The following is an 18,495-nucleotide window of genomic DNA, read 5'->3' as shown; positions in this document are numbered from 1 at the left end:
TAATAGGGTTTTCACTTCCTGTTCCATAACCTGCCTGGGGCCGACTATCGTCGGGATGACCCCGTTGAAAATTGGCGGCGCAGAGCCGAACTAAATACGGTAGCCTTTTTCTACTGTGTGCAGGACCCATCAAGATACATTTGGCAGTAGTTTCCATTCTGCTAAATAATCTGCTAAGGGAATCAGTCTCTCGAGACTAGAGACTTCTGCTGTAAGAGGCCCCCGCAGGGGCGGCGATCGACTCAGCCCCGCTACGCGGACGGGCGGAAGATACTAAGACCGATGCACGCTGGGGACCGTTGTGCCCTGGAACACTGGCAGGGTTGGCAGACCGGCCCCCAGAGAGCGCTCTAGCCCAGCAGAGACTGCCCTCTGAAACCCTGGGCTTTTGGCATCAGGGTTTCTTGGCCGAGGACTTCTTAGCTTCAATAACTGCCCTAAGATCTTGTTTGGGCTTAGAAGACCTCGGCCAAGAGCGTCACTGGGACTCTCGTTCCCGACGTGGAGGAGCACAAGAGGCAATGCTTTTGGGCCCTGCGATACAAGGAGCTAGGGTGCGGCTGGGGCATCTCCTGCCCAGATGCCCCGAGAGAGCAATGAGGGAGGAACTTATGGAACGCCGCCGCTTGTTTGCGGTCCTCCTGAAACCTGCCGACGACAGAATTGACTGCGTCGCCGAACAGAGCAGTAGGCTAAATCAGGGTGTCCATGAGGCAGACAACAGTAAATAAGCGGTCGCATCCCATACTACAGGATTCCTGCTTTTATAGCTTCCTGGCCGCTTACGTCACCCCGCCTGTGACATCACACTCTTCCATTGGACTAATTACATAGAATATTCAGAGTCGCTGGGCGAGTTCCCCAAAGCGCATTTGATGCAGCTCAAATTCCTGAAGAGGAACATCTCCAGGTTACGTATGCAACCATGGTTCCCCAAAGGGAATGAGACGCTGCGTCAAAATACTATGGGAACACCTTCAGCGTGACTATGCTCTGAATCACATGCGTAATCAGAGGTTGGATGGATGAGACGTCACAGACGGGGTGACATAACGACCAGGAAGCTTAAAAGCACATGCCGTGGAACAAGTGTCAGCTTCTAGGAATGAAACAAGATATGGCAGGGATGCTGGAAGTATGGCACTGAGATGCAGCCTCTCTTTCCCTTGGGTGAAACAATGGTAACATGCATAACCTTGTTTTTCAGAAATTTAAGATGGCGCCGCTGAGTCCGGTCGCAGTCCAGGTCACTCCGCTTAGATTATGTATTTATTTACTTTTTTTTTTTACCTACTTTTGCTTGTGCTTTTTACACACATTACCTCTGCTTTGATCATATACGACAAAGAAATATTTTGGACATTGGACACCGCTTCACTGACCTGTTTCAGAGCACTTTATCCTCCAACCCATTGTGGCCATCTGAGATTCTCCGGAATGCCGAGATGAACAATTGCCACCTGAATCTTAGAGCTAGGATAAGTTTCCAACGGGACATTAGGGACTGTAACATCCTTTGTTTGTCTGAAACGTGGCTCACGCCCTTGGTCCCGGACGCTGCTGTAACACTGTCTGAAAGCTTCTGTTTTTTTCAGATGGACAGGACAGCCGAGGCCGGCAAATCCAAAGGTGGAGGACTGTGTTTCATGATTAACAAGAAATGGTGTAAACCCAGGAATATCTCCACTCTGTGGCGCTACTGCTCGCCTCATCTGGAACATTTAACCATTATTTGCCGCCCATTTTATCTGCCACGGTAGTTTTCATTGATCATCATAACTGCTGTTTACATCCCTCCACGAGCAGACACCGATTTGGCTTTGTCTGAGCTTCACGATGCACTCAGCGGCAACATCAACAAACATCCTGACGCTGCTATTATAATCGCTGGGGACTTTAACAAAGCCAAACTCAGGCAAGTTATGCCTAATTTTAATCAACATGTATCCTGTCCAACCAGAGGACCGAATACACTGGATCATTGCTACACTCAGTTTAAGAATGCCTACAAAGCTCGCTCACTACCGGCTTTCGGCAAATCGGACCATGCCGCCATTTTCCTCTCACCGGAATATAAACAACGGCGCGCAGTAGGAGCCGCCAAACACTGATACAGGGAACGCATATAGTCACATTTCCAGCTAAATGACTCCCGACGCATGTGGCAAAGACAAAGGGCCATCTGTGAGAGTAGATCCGTCGCTGGCTGACAAGCTAAACACTTTCTTCGGCCGCTTTGAAAGCAATCTAAGCAGTGTGTCTGCCGATCAGCATGTCAGGAAGCAGCAGTCAGAGCAGTGATCATCATGTGATCACCGTGTCGGAGGATGAGGTTCGGAGGGCACTAAAGTGAGTGAATGTAAGGAAAGCAGCCGGACTGTTCTGCGGTCCTGTGCTGATCAGCTCGCTGGTTTGTTTACATGCATTTTTAATGAGTCTCTTGCTACATTGGTGGTTCCCACCTCATTCAAAAAATCTGTCATCATCCCTGTGCCTAAGAAAAATAAACCCTCTTGTCTGAATGACTATCGTCCAGTTGCCCTCACATCAATAGTCATGAAGGTCTTTGAGGGACTGGTTAAAAAGGTCAACTGCTAGTCTATACTGGATACTTTGGACCCTCTTCAGTCATCACCCAAACAGATCCACAGATGATGCCATCTCAAACATCCTGCACTCTTCTCTCACACACATTGAGGGCAAAAACAAGAACTACATAAGGCTGCTATTTTTTGACTATAGCTCAGCTTTTAATACTATAGTCCCCTTAAAACTAGCTTCTAAACTCATAGACCTCGGCCTGAATTCTTCACTCTGCAACTGGATTCTTGATTTCCTCACCAGCAGACCTCAAGTGGTGAAAGTAGGCCAGTACATCTCCAGCTCCATCACCCTGAACATAGGAGCCCCACATGGCTGTGTCCTGAGTCCCCTGCTCTACTCTCTCTACACACATGACTGCGTGTCTTCGCACAGCTCCACATCTATAATCAAATTTGCTGATGATACTGTGGTTTTGGGCCTCATTCACAACAATAATGAGACCGCATACTTGGATGAGATAGAGAAATTTACATCATGGTGCCAGGACAACTGTCTCTCTCTGAATGTGAGCAAAACTAAAGAACTGATTGTGGACTTCAGGAAGAGACCGCAGCAGGCCTATACATCTCTTATGATCATCGTGACACCTGTGGAGAGGGTGAGCAGCTTCAAGTACCTTGGTGTAAACATCTCCGAGGACCTGACTTGGACTAATCACATCTAAACTTTTCAGGTCGCAGCAAGTGCACCGCTGGTCATGCACATCCTTTCCCGGAACAATACTGAAAGCAAAGCCAAGATGGAGAAACAGACGATCATAGCTGTACAAGGATAGCCATTTTGTAAATGAATCTATTAGCAGAGCTACTACAAGGGATGTTTAGTGCTGGAAATCCATTTATTCTTTGCTTAAACTTCTGCGTCATCATGACGAGCGAGTCATGGTTGCCCAGCAACACCAGACGCCACTGGAGCGCGAGCGCAGATTACAGAGTGCTTTGGAAATAAGGAGAGCAGCTTTTTCTTTTTTTTTCTCTGTTTTTTTTTTATTTTGTTTTGAAGGAGATTTTTTTTTTTTTTTTTTTTGCTGGACTTGGTCAAGACCAACTAGAAGACTTGGCGAGTCCAATGGCCAAGTCCGAGACAAGTCCGAGTGCAAATATAACAGGTCCAAGACAAGTCCGAGACGACAGAAAAATGTCTCGAGTCCGGACTCGAGTCCAAAACCGGACTCGAGTACTACAGCCCTACTGAGTGCATTTCAGGGTCTGCTCTCCCCTCTCTGCAGGACCTCTACCTCAAACGCTGCAGAAGTAGAGCTGCTAAAATCGTCAAGGACCCACCCCAGTAACCATCTTTTCACTTTGCTGCCATCTGGTAAACGCTTCCGTAGCCTGATGGCAAATCCCGAGAGGAGTTTCTTCCCCCAGGCCATCAGGCTCCTAAACTCAAAACCAGCCCCTTAACATCCTCATGCCTCCACTTAATGTACACTTTATCAGTAAGATATTAATCATTCACTACCTCACATAGACACACTGACAGTGTCACCCTGTTTGCACATTTTCTTCTTGTACATTCCTGTGTATCTTAATACTTAAGACTACAGTATAATGCACATATGCACATTGTACATCCCTGTATATCTTAATATTTAAGACTACAGTTTACTTTCATGCACATTATTTTGTGTTCTATATTTAATTCTACTATATACATCTTTTTTATATTTTATTATATTTTTATCGTTTACTTTTATGTCATTCTTACAGTACATAGCTATATTTATGTATATTTTCATCTGTGTTGTTTTCTTTAATAATTGCACTGTCCATGGAGCGGACCTGACTCACATTTCACTGCTGGTTATATATGCTATATATAATTTTGTATGTGACGCATAAAAATCTTGAATCTTGAATCTTGATCTTTTCCTTTCAGAAACTCTTGACTCTTCTTCGGAACAATGAAGTCTGTAGAACCCGGATTCTTCCATGAGAAAGGACCACCTCAGTGACCATTCTGTTTCATCATACCTACGTATATACAACTGGTCTTACTTAGCTGTTGTTGCCTTCACATTACACAGGATATTGTCGCACTTTTTCTTAATCCGCCATCATGCTGCTACAGTATGTACATGATCATCCTCTGCATCTGAGTTCTGTCAAGATCAGACTTTTAAACTGTTTCACATAATACTCAAGGTACAGTATGATACTCTTACAAAACTACCGGTGGTGGTTACTCCTCACATGCTATCTTTCTATTAAATATACCACAGCTTTTTACTACACACAAGGCCTTCATATCCCATAGTTTGTAGAAACATACACAGGGTATTATTATAATTTCAGCCTGCAGGCCTACACTTTACGTAAATCTGCCTATTATTGTTCTTCACAAAATTGGCCTTTTAATGGCTTTTCTCATTACATGAACTATGCTGTCTTTGTGTTAAATGGCATTATGTGGCCTTTCATATAGACATTCATTTGTAAATAAGTATACATTTTGTTAATGTAATGTTGTATGTTTAAGTTAAATAAAGCAAATACTGTTGGTAGTGTCACAGCTATTTATTACATCTACTCTTTTACCGCCTCTCACAGCCTTCCGTCACGGCATTTAGTGGCTATCCTCTCTACGGCCTTTTGTAGCCTTTCTGTCATGGCCTATCGGGCCTTTCTATCTTCGGCTGGTTTACTGTAGCTCTGTTTAGTCACCTTTTAGAAGCTGTGGTCTGTCACCGCTTCTATACACCGTCCAATACAGTTGTTGAACGTGGAGTTCAAACATCTGGAAGATGGTCATCCTCCACATTTTAATCATAAATTAGACCTTAACAACAAACCAATTCAAAGGTTAGGGAAATAATATCAAGATGTCATTATGTTAATCTATATGCAATTACTGGTGGTGGTACAATACCTATACACATTATTCCCAACAACCTCTATGGTTTACTATGGCTTAACTTAGCCTTTCTTTCTGTTGCCTGTCTTCTGTGGCCTTTCCCTCTGTTATCTTTCTCGTAACGTTCCCCACTGTGGTCTATTTACACGGCCTTCCTCTCTGTGTCTATTGAGGCATTTCATTCTGCGGCCTCTTGGCTTTCTCATCATGGCCCATCTGGGCATCTCCATCTGTGGCCTATCTAGGCCTTTTTCTCTGCGGCCTTTGTGGCTTTTCTTTAAGGCCTATAGGGGCCATTCCATCAGTGGCCTATAAGGGCCATTCCATCTTCTGTGGCCCGTTGGTGCCGTTCCCACTGTGGCCCATCAGGGCTGTTTCCACTGTGGCCTATCAGGGCCATTCCCACTGTGGCCTATCAGGGCCTTTTCTTCTGTGGCCTATCATGGAGTCTATCACTATCTGGCCTATTGTGGCCTATACCACTATCTGGCCTATCGTGGCCTTTATCAATATTTGGCCTATTGTGGCCTCTCTCTCTATAATTTGATACATTCTTAAATGCTGACTATACTCCCTTTAATTTAATTCAACCATAATTTAATTTAAAAATATTTTATATTATTTTATCAATATGTTCTAGGATCTTGCAATAAATACTTAATCTGGTGGGTATTTAATTTTCTTCTTTCTTTTGGGGTCGGCTCCGCCCTGCCTTCATCTTCGGTAGGAATAGCTGGAATATACAATGTCAGATTCAAGCCTCAGATGGGGCCTACCCCACAATAATTATGTTCTTTGTTTTGGCTTTGTAAATAAATACTTTTGAGTTTTACCTTCACTTCCTGGCACCGAGAAACAAAAAAATTGGTTATTCACTTTTGATAAGGAAATGTCAGTGTTTATTTATTTATTTATTTATTTATTTGTTTGTGCGATAGCACTTAGTATTTGCATGTGTACAGTGTCTAATAATTGGTCTTCATTGTTAGTCTTTAGTGAAAAGCGTATGGATAATTCATGGGGAAGCACATAAATATATTGTATACACATATACACACACATAGAGTAAAAAAAAATCCAACAGATTTACAACCCCAACCATGCATACACAAACAAACAAAACAAAACGTCTTGGTTACGTATGGCAACCCTCGTTCCCCGAGGGAGGGAAAAGAGATGTCACGTTGGTGACCGACGAATTGGGATATCGCTTTGATAGACCAATCCACTTAGAGTGTAAACTAAACAAGGCATTGCACATTGGCATGCAATTATTGCATCCAGCTGCCGCTGATCACATGAGTATAATAAGGCAGCAGGTGTAATGCATAGCAGGTTTCGCTGAGGAGATGAGCTGGTGACCCGGTGGACCAGCGGTGGTACAGCAACTGTGGCGAGGGGATGTGACATCTCCTTTCCCTCCTTTAGTGCATGAGGGTTACCATACGTAACAGAGACATTCCCTTTCAGTCGGTCACTCTCAACGTCACATCTGTTACTGACGAATTGGGATCCCTATCAAAGCGCCATGGGTACTACCCATTCCAGTGCCCTGTGTGAGCTGGCTGTGCCCCATTTGGTAGCATCTTAATTCTCGGACGGGACAGAGAAAAGCAAGGGCAGGGTCTGCCTCCTCCAGGGGCAGTGTTTGCAGGTTTGCACCACATGGTCTTTGAAGGTTGTATTGGGAACCTTGGGCACATAGCTGGGCTTGGGCCTTAGGATTACCTGGGAGTCAGGTAATCATGAGTCTTCGACCGAAAATGTGTGCAGGTCTGCTACCCTCTTGATGGAGGCCAGTGCAAGCAGGAGCAGAGTTTTTAATTAAAGAAACTTTAGCTCAACTGAATGCAAAGGTTCAAATGGTCTCCACTGTAGTGATTTTAGCACTAAAGTCAGGTCCCAAGAGAGCATAAAAAAAGAAGAAAATTTCTATCGTCTCGGACTTGTTTCGGACTCGTTGCAATTGCACTCGGACTTGTCTCGGACTTGGCCATTGGACTCGCCAAGTGTTCTAGTTGGTCTCGAACTAGTCCAGCAAAAAAAAAAAAAAAAAAAGTTCTCCTTCAAAACAAAACAGGATTTGCATGATGTGGCGACTGAAAATGTGTGGAAAATGCTATGCGCTCCGCTCTCTTTTTTTCCAAAGCACTCTGTAGCCTGCGCTTGTGCTCCAGTGGTGTCTGCTGTTGCTAGGCAACCATGACCCGCTCTCAATGAAGACGCAGAGGTTTCAACGAAGAATAAATGGATTTCCAGCACTAAAAATACATCGCAGTAGCTCTGCTAATAGATTTAAAAAAAAAAAAAAAAAAAAAAAAAAAAAAATGGCTATCCTTGTACAGCTATGATCGTCTGTTTCTCCATCTTGGCTTAGCTTTCAAGTATTGTTCCGGGAAAGGATGTGCATGCCCAGCAGTGCACTTGCTGCCTGAAAAGTTTAGATGTTTCAAATGTAATTTTCTACCTGTTAGATTGTGTTTTATTTACGTCTACACCTAGATAGCCTTAAACGTACCCTTTACAATAATGAAATACTAATACTACCTTCAATACCACGACTTAGGTGCCCTTGAGCAAGGCATCGAACCCGCAACTGCTCCCCGGGCGCCGCAGCATAAATGGCTCCGGGTGTTTGTTCACAGTGTGTGTGTGCACTTCGGATGGGTTAAATGCAGAGCACATATTCTGAGTATGGGTCACCATACTTGGCTGAATGTCACTTTCACTTTCACTCACTTTCACTAATTAATGTTGTACAGTATAGGCTATGGGTTGCAAGACTGATGGTTGCTACTGATTTCTACTAGTCGATTTTTTTTATTAAAAAATGCTTGAGTTACTCGACTAGTCATGGTTCATGCTATTGTAAATGAAAACACATTAAATGTTTGTTTTTTTTTATTATCAATACATGCTTATTAATGTATAGCCTTATGCAACAATTACATATGTAAATTTTACATAAACTTAAACTTTAGAATTATGACATTACATATTTACATTTTCATGTAACAGCCAGTATTTGTATCTGTAACACTCAAAAAAAAAAAAAAAAAAAAAATGAATCTGCATTCGGATACAACATCGTACATACTTGATAAGACCGTTTTTTGTTTTTTTTGTTTTTTGTTTTCTGTAGTTATCACATTGTCGATTGCTGCAAACCAATCTTGGGGATGGACACAACCAAGGATGCATTCCTGCTTCCATATCTTAAACAATAACCGATGAATGGCCCGGTTAAAAACTTGCAGATCCAAGACTGGCCGTAACCTACTTACTTTCTTGAGTACAATGAAAAACTAACTGTAGCATTGTTTTTCAGATGAACAAGTATGTTAACTTAGTGTTTCTTAAATATCTGCAAACATATTATTGTATTTTTATGCTTTAGTAGAGTCAAAATCTTACATACAACACCTTTAAAATCCATCTAAAGGCAATTCAGAAAATTGTTTCTAAACACAATATAAATGTTAAAAATGTAATGCTGAAAACATGTTACTGTGAACTATGTAGCACTGAATCGTGGAGTTAAATAGACCGTTAAATAGTTCCCCCCATTTTTCTGTTTAAGATTTTTTGGGCGGGCATGAAATCATGTCTCGATAATGCACTGGAGCCACTGAGCATGGCCCCTCCCCTAACACAATAAGAGGTGTGTTCGACTTGATCGCAGACTGATCGGTGTTTGACAATGATGTGACATCAGTGGACACATGGATGATTCCAAAGATGTCCTTACTACCTCTCTGGGCCTTGAACGTGTCAGTTATGTTGCTGTCTATGCAGGGTCAGAAAGCTCTCAGATTTCATCAAAAATACATATTTGTGTTCTGAAGATGAATGAAGGTCTTACGGGTTTGGAATGAAATGAGAGTGAGTAATGAATGACAAAATTTAAATATTTGGGTGAACTAACCCCTTAATAACATTTTTTTTTTTTTTTTTTTTACTGTGCTGTGACAAACTCAGAACACATATTTTAATATTGCTTTACACAGACTTTAAAAAACTGCACTTCTGCTCCTGTTAGGATTACTTCAAATAGGACTAAGCTGTGACCTTGAAATTTAGGAAATTGTAGGTTGTTCTCTAATTTTGGTCTCCACTGTATATTCACTGTATGTAAAGAGCTGAATTATTATGTAGTTACATTTTTTGACAAAGACCATATTCATGGCGTGTTAAGGATAATTCTAGGATCATTACAGGATCATTGTTTCATGTCAATTAGCATAATGAAATTTCCATCATTTGCATTGTATAAATAAAATGTGATTTAAACTCTGAAACAACTTTTACATTGTTGCGTTTACTACACTTTATTCTCATTTAGATTAAAAAAGTATATATTGCGATAATTTTTTTTAATGTGATGCAGTAAGAATTACTTTATTAAAGGGGGGGTGAAATGCTATTTCATGCATACTGAGTTTTTTACACTGTTAAAGAGTTGGATTCCCATGCTAAACATGGACAAAGTTTCAAAAATTTCAAAAGTCAAAAAAAAAGTTGTACGTTTGAAGGAGTATTTTTGTTCCCAAAATTCTCCTTCCGGTTTGTCACAAGTTTCTGAAAGTTTTTTTAGAGTATGGCTCTGTGTGACGTTAGATGGAGCGGAATTTCCTTATATGGGTCCTGAGTGCACGTCTGCCGGAAGAGCGCGCGGTCCCGTATAGCGAGGCTGAGCAGCACAGACATTTCACTGATCAGAGCGATTCACTGATCAGAGCGAGAGCGTTGCGAAAAGTAACAAAAGAAGTGTGTTTTTGGTTGCCAGGGCAAGACAACCCTGCACCGATTACCAAAAAAAAAACAGCATTAAGGGACCAGTGGATGGAGTTTATTTTTACAGAGCATCAACGGAGTTGTGCAAGTGTTTTCGTTTGTTCCCTGCATTTCGAAGATGCTTGTTTTACAAACAAGGTCCAGTTTGACGACGAATTTGCGTATCGTTTATTTCTTAAGGATGATGCAATCCCAAGGAAAAAGGATCACGATCGTGTATTGGAACCGCAGGCGGTGAGTAAATCTGCTTCAAATATCTCTGCCTCCTTGTTAGTGCATCCCCTCCCATGCCAGAGACCTGGGTTCGAGCCCCGCTCGGAGCGAGTCGTTGCTGCTGCTGCTTTCGTTCAGTTTCAGCCTCTGGATCTGATTCTGGATCATAAATAAATGTCTGAATCTGACTGTAAGCCATGGTTTGTTTTGGATGATGGGTTTTCCCTCACGGTAATGTCACAGCTTCCACATGCTCTCAACGCAAAAGCCTATTCGCGCTCATGATTCTTTAGCTCCGCCCACACATCACGCCTCCAGCCGGTCGTGTTTTTCCGGGAAAAATCTGTACAGACTATCTTTCTCTTATGAATATAATAAAACTAAAGACTTTTTGGATTTATGAAGGATGCAGTGCTACTCTATATGTACTCAAGATTAACAGGATATTGAGTGAAAACGAGCATTTCACCCCCCCTTTAAGAATCTAAAGAATACATTACAGTAAAGTGAATGAAAAAATGTAAGAATTTGTTGACTGCATTTATTTGTATCAAGGTACAGTATCTGTTTGGTACATACAAATGCCATTCACAAGAACATGCTGAACATATACGGTAATGCATGAAAATCAAGAGAGCAATGTAAAGACTCCCTGCTCCCATGTAACCCATTAATATGCAAGTCATCTTCATAACTGTTCATTAGAAAATAAAAGCATGTATCCACAAAGCCTCTAAATCCATCAAAAGATCCTCTTTAAAGCAGAAAAAAAAAACAGATGTTGATAACATGGTCAATTGTCATTCAGCAGCCGACACCCTTCAGTGCAGTTATATCAATTAAAAAAAAAAAAAAATCAAAAAGGCGTGTGCACATTCAGATCCTCATCTATTTTCATTAGTCTGCAGGTGCAGAAGGCGCGAGAACATCTGAAGATGAATGGATGTATTCAAATGCATCAAAACGGATTAGGCTCCCCTGAGACCTCAATCAATGGACACAAATCAATAATCAATAGGCCACTCACACCAATATACTAACTGCTGACATAAAGCTCTTACCATTAAAATAAAAAGCAGGAGGTGGCGGGCTTCAGGACTGGCATATTTCTCCAACTGACCGCTTAGTAATAAGAAGTCAATTAGGAAAACTTGAGCACAGATGCCTTAAGTGGTGCTCACTTCTGCATTTTAATATGGGAGATGATGATAAAGTGTCAGCTGGTGAGCTCCTGAAGTCAAATAACATCATGTTAGAAATGAGAAGACTGACAACTGTATCACTTCAAAAGAATAGAGAGTCAAGCAGGACTCCATCAGTACACTTCATTATGTTAGCTTGCCTTAAAATAATTAAAACAAATATATTAAAATCAAAAATGTTCTTCCGAAATACTGTAACGTGAAAAAACACAGGTGTAGAGTGATACAGTGTATTTGTATGTGACATGATTCTGTGAAACTTATTTTTCTGTAAAGTTATATGTTAATGAACACAGACATATGAACCCATACATGAAGCAGCATGTATGGGTTCATATGTCTGTGTTCATTAACATATAACTTTACAGAAAAATAAGTTTTTACAATATTTAGTAGTAAGTTGTATCAGTTTATGTTCAAATTACAGGAATTTTCAGAAAAATGTATACAAGACATGAACACTATTAACAGCAATTATAATGTGATTGCATAGTAGCGATACTTGTTAGTTCTGTATGTTGTTTCAGGGTTAGCATCATCTGAGGTCCTCTGAGGGGTTGGCATCATCTCTTCTCAGGTGTTCTGGATCCAGACTAGAGCTTGTGCAAATCCTAGTTACAACGAGATGTAAATCCTGTGACAAAACAGAGAAACAAATAGAGACATCATTATCATAGCTGCTGTTCCAACAAAGTAAAATTAATTAGTTTAACCCAAGCTAAAGAATAAGGATATATATTTGATCAGATTCAACTGCAGTCACAAATTATGAGATGCATTATTCAAATGCTTGGTGAAAGAGATGTGTTTTTAATCTAGATTTAAACAGAGAGATTGTGTCTGAACCCCGAACATTATCAGGAAGGCTATTCCAGAGTTTGGGAGACAAATGTGAAAAAGCTCTACCTCCTTTAGTGGACTTTGCTATCCTAGGAACTACCAAAAGTCCAGCGTTTTGTGACCTTAGGGAGCGTGATGGGTTGTAGCGTGGTATAAGTCTAGTTAGGTTTAGGGCCTTATAGGTAAATAATAATAATTTGTAACTGATATGGAACTTAATAGGTAGCCAGTGCAAAATTGACTGTAAAATTGGGATAATATGATCATTTTTTCTTGACATGGTAAGGACTCTAGCTACTGTATTTTGGACTACCTGTAGCTTGTTTATTGAAGATGCTGGACAACCACCAAGAATTGATGTGGGAAATATGGATTTCAAAAGACAAGTTTTTTTTTTGTTTGTTTTGCACCCAGTAACAATAACAATAACATCCAGATTTTGACTGTAGAGGAAGTAGCAGTACATCCGTCTAGTTGCAAACTGTAGTCTACTAGATTCTGTGTACTGTTTTGGGTCTAATAAGTAATATCTCTGCATAATATCTACATAACATCCAGTCTTTTACATTTTTAACACACTCTGTTAGCTTAGATAATTGGGAAGTTTCATCTGGTCTTGTTGAGATATATAGCTGAGTATCATCAGCATAACAGTGGAAACTAATCCCGTATTTTCTAATAATATTACCAAGGGGCAACATGTATATTGAAAATAGAAGAGGACATAGGACAGATCCTTGTGGTACTCCATATTTTACTGGTGATAAATGAGATGACACTCATTTAAATAAACAAAATGGTAGCGATCGGACAGGTAGGATCTAAACCATCTTAGAGCCTGCCCTTGAACACCTGTATAAGTTTGTAATAGATCTATGAGTATGTCATGATCTATGGTGTCGAACGCAGCACTAAGATCAAGTAAAACTAGCAATGAGATGCAGCCTTGATTTGACACAAGAAGCAAGTCATTTGTAATTTTAAGAAGTGCAGTTTCTGACAAGTTAATAATGTTGAAAAGCGCTCCTTCGGCTACAGGTAACAACTCTTTCAGTAATTTAGTGGGTACAGGATCTAATAAACATGTTGTTGGTTTAGATACAGTAATAAGTTTATTTAGCTCTTCCTGTCCTATAGTTGTAAAGTGCTGCAGTTTATCTTTGTGTGTGATGGATGAAACTGTATTAGACGCTGTAGAATTTACATTTTTTTATTCTATTTCTGATGTTATCTTTTTTATTAGTGAAGAAATTCATAAAGTCATTACTATTAAACGGTGAGGGAATATTTAGATTAGGTGGCATCTGGTTATTTGTTAATCTAGCCACTGTGCTAAATAAAAAACTTGAATTGTTTTGATTATTTTCAATGAGTTTGTGGATATGCTCGACCCTGGCAGTTTTTAGGTCCTGTCTATAGCTGGACATACTGTTTTTCCATTAAATTCTAAAAACTTTCAAGATAGTTGAGAGTTTCTTTCTTGAGAGAGTGTTACTGTCATACCATGGAACAGTACGTTTTCTATCTAACCTTTTTCAATTTTGGTAACATCACTTTGAGGTATGATATATATATATATATATATATATATATATATATATATATATATATATATCAGTAAGATCAATTCCATGTGATATAATTAAATTTAGTGTATGATTTAAATGATGAGTGGGCCCAGTAGTAATGAGTAGACTCATTTAGACCAATATAATTATTTGACTTTAGCCAGGTTTCAGTCATGCAGAGTACATCAAAACTATTATCTGTGATCATTTCTTTTACAATAACTGCTTTGGGTGTGAGTGATCTAATATTTATGAGCCCAAACTTTAAAAATTGTTTTTGTTCATTTACTTTTTCTGGTTTAATCATGATAAGATTTTTTCTACATTCTACATTAAATTTATATTTTGATCTCACTATTCGGGGAACAGACACAGTCTTAATAGATTGTACTTTATTATATAAATAAAGGTGACTTGACTTGACTTGACTTCGAAAATCACCCTGTCAAAATGGGAAAGTCACTCATTGCATATAGTTGCATAAGGTAGCACACAGGTGTATTTCCACATACAGTACAGCAATGTTATATTGTCAGGATGGAGAGGTTTAGCCAAAGGCCCGGGTTACTGGAACAGACTCCATTCTCTCGAGAGGCTGGATTTCAGCAGCTTTGGGAACTCAACTCGCCTGCCATGAACCGATGGGACACATCAGAGACTCCTGGTATGAATCCCCTCTCTTACACGATCATTTGGGAGTATGATTTATACTTTTTGAAGTGAAAGGGTCTTGAATTCCTCTATAAAGGAATTAAGAGGTGTCCCATGAGCCCGGCATTCTAATGAGAGCACGCCGTTGATACTGGCCACTTTTAATAGACAGAAATTAGTATTCAGCATGCTTCAAACTCCAATGTGAAGAAAGCTTTCAGGTGCAGAAAAAAAGAGGATGGGATGAAAGCCAGACTTAAAAAGTGCAGCCTACTTCACTCATGTTGAGTTTCTACCCACTTATCAAGGAAAGGGAACGCTTTCTAGAGCGGCCCGAGAGACACGGGAGAGAATTAACAATGCACGGTAAATACTCACCAAAGGCAAAGCACAGTGAAGGTTTATAGTCTTGAGGCAATTAGACTTTCTGTAACAATAGAGATCCCAGAGACGTGCAATGAGAAAACAGGCCAGACTGGCTATTTGAATTATAAAGCAAAATAGATACACCACAAATACTGAGACATCTTCGCATTTAAGACAGTTTTTAAGATATTGTGCTTTCAGTAAAGTTGCTTTGTAACAAAATGCAATATGAAAAATGCTATTTAAATTAACCTGACACCGTTTTGTCTTATTTCAATCATCGTAAAAAGTTGTTAACTTAAAATAAATTAATTTAATGTTTTTCAGTGTATAGGCACCATTCGCACCCTTGACAGATAGGGCCTTTCGCGATGCTTTAGTTCCAGAATTAAATGTAAAGTACTAAAGTACTAGGAAGATTTTGCGCAAACTATTTACCAGTACCAAAGGGTTTCATTCACACTGACAGTGTGTACTAGGAAGTAAGCCAGTTGATAGTGTGTCATTTGTGTGCAGCATTCAACAACTTTAACAAAGAACAACGTTAACAACGGTAGGATGGAGGAAGCTGTGAGCTGTGTTTATGTTGTGTCTCGCAAGTTTCACAGTAAATGGACATTTATGTGTCACAGCATAAATAGCTTCCCACTGCTCTGGGTGTGTGTTCACGTTTTGTGTGTATTCACTGCTGTGTGTGTGCACTTTGGATGGGTTAAATGCAAAGCACAAATTCTGAGTATGGGTCACCATACTGAATGTCACGTCACTTTCTTTGAATGTCGACACATACGTAAAGCGATTGAAAGAACAGAAATGAGGATTAAGAATCTCCAATGACAACTGGAAGTGCTACATTTACTACAAGTGCCTGCACTTCAATGTCCACCCATTTATCTATATTCATCAAACTTGCGAAATACGTTTTTACATCACAGTTTACAGTATGTTTACACAGCGTTTTAATCATGGCGGGTGAGGGCATTTTCAAATGCATCTGGCCAAACAATGTATATTACGTCACGGATAGTACCTATTGTGCTGGTTAGACCCTGCTCTGGAGTGGGAGCTATTTTGGTTCTTGAAAAAGGAAGTCCAGTACTAAAATCGCACCCAGTTCCGGTGGTGCGAAAACGCCCAAAAGTAAGTACCGTATTTTTTGGATTATAAGTCGCACCTGAGTATCGCATCAGTGACGTCATGATGAGGAAAAAACATATATAAGTCGCACTGGACTAGAAGTTTTATTATTGTATTATTTATTTACAACCAAGAACCAAGAGAAAACATTACCATCTCCAGCCACGAGAGGACGCTCAATGCTGATCGGTGTATACTACAGGAGCAATGAGCAGCATTAGAGCGCCCTCTCGCGGCTGGAGACGGTAATGTTTTAACTTGGTTCATTTAACTTGGTTCATGTCAAAATAATTTTGATAAATAAGTCGCACCTGACTATAAGTCACAGGACTATAAGTGTGACTTATAGTCCGGAAAATACGGTAGTTCCACAATTAGTTCTGATACTATGAAAAGGTTCTCACTGTGTGAAAGGCCCTATTAAGCATGTTAAATGTTACATGTCAGATTAAACCCTGTTGTCCAAGAGGTCACAGTTTGAGTCAATTCCCTGCTGATCTATTCCCTTCGGATCTGATCGCTGTCCTACACATATCAGAAAAACATGCCACATCTGTGAAAACTTTCAAGCAGGTCAAAGCAGTTAACCTTTCACAACCAACCGTTCAGAGCACACTTCATCTGAAGAGTTAACTAAAGGCTACTCTGTCCATATATTGATCTTTGACAGCAAATCTGTTCGATGGACGTTTCCACGCACCAAGAGGACATGAAAACCTTCAATAAGCATCTCGATGGAGTCTGAGATGAGAGGTTTTTGTGATATGAGACACATAAATACGATAGGCTTTCACCTTGCCACTTACCTCAATGATAATTTACAAGAGCCGACAGTCTGAATACATAAAACACTGCAACTCTTTAGTGTGACGGACTCGAATCAATATAAAACAAACCTCATAGTAACTGACACTTCATGTTTCAATATTTCCACAAAGTCCTTGAAATAACAGAGTGGACATGAAGTTTGGCACTGAAGGGCAAATCTCAGGATGTGTTACAATATCGTATTTTATTACCCAGTTGAAGGAAACTGAAAAAAAAAAATAATAATAATGTGGAGCCATTTGTTTATAAGGTATTGACTATTTCAGATAAATGAAAGCTAAATACAGAACGAATTGTGGTTGGTCCATTTTATATCAGCCAGGTGCTTTGTTCCTGATGTGTGTTTCCTGAACACATTAAGCAACAATGTGGACCAGGCCTTAGTCATAAGCTTTGTTTCACCAACATTAATCTTGTAAAAGCCTACTGATATATATTTGATATTCAAAGGCCTCTAAATTTTAAACCTGTTTCACCTTCAATCAGCTCCATCTCTTCTGTTTCATCATTGATAGTTTAGAGTTTTTTTTATCCAGTCAAATCTCTTTTAGTGTAATTGTACAAGCGTCCGCTTCAGCTGGGGCTTCTTGTGTTAAATCTTGAGTGGTTTTGATCAAGTAAAGGTCAGAATAAGGTCAGTGATATCTCCAGATGAACTCTTACTGGACTGAAGCAGCTCAGCTTTACTTGATTCTCCATCAATCATGTTTTAGAGTCTCAAATCTGATCCTCAGGATCTTTTGAGGAGTGTTTGTTTCCAGAAGCTTTACTTTCACTGCTCCTCAGCGGAGGAATGATCTTCACAAGCCTCCAGAACATCTCACATCTTCTGAGGAGCCTTTATTTCTTCAGCTCTCAATCACTGCGTTACTAAGACACATTATTGGAGATATGGAGATCAGACTGATATTTAGATAATTTTATGTATCAGCCAGAAAGACTTTAGATTGACACACAGATTAACAAATTAACTCTAAATTAACAACGAGCTGCAGAGTTTAAACCTTTCAGACTTGTATAGCAAAGGTCTGCAATTTCTGGAATAATCCATCCCTGCAACTAGCGTGACATTGATATCAAAATTGATATCAAGAAATATTTCAATTAGCTCTTGATGTGGGCTGTGTGTCAAATGGTGTTAAGTGACAGCGTGCTCTCCGCGGAGCTGTCAGTCTCCCACCCAGAAGGCCGTGCATCTCACAATCAAGGTATAGTGACAACTGTTAAATCAGACGTGGACTAGCACTTCTGCATTTAATGAGATTAGCAAAGCCTTCAGAGCTAATTAGCGCTTCGTAACAACCTCTCATTATCGTCGTGTGGGACCACAGCACTATGACATCATCAAGAGCAAAAAACCACGTCACTGAATTACAAGACGTTTTCATGTTTCAACAATACCCTTAAACTGCATTAGTGTTGTTAAAGTGCCATGT

This window comes from Carassius gibelio, chromosome A17 (genome assembly GCF_023724105.1).
Source record: "Carassius gibelio isolate Cgi1373 ecotype wild population from Czech Republic chromosome A17, carGib1.2-hapl.c, whole genome shotgun sequence".
Lineage (NCBI taxonomy): Eukaryota > Metazoa > Chordata > Actinopteri > Cypriniformes > Cyprinidae > Carassius > Carassius gibelio.
This window is presented reverse-complemented; position numbering follows the sequence as displayed.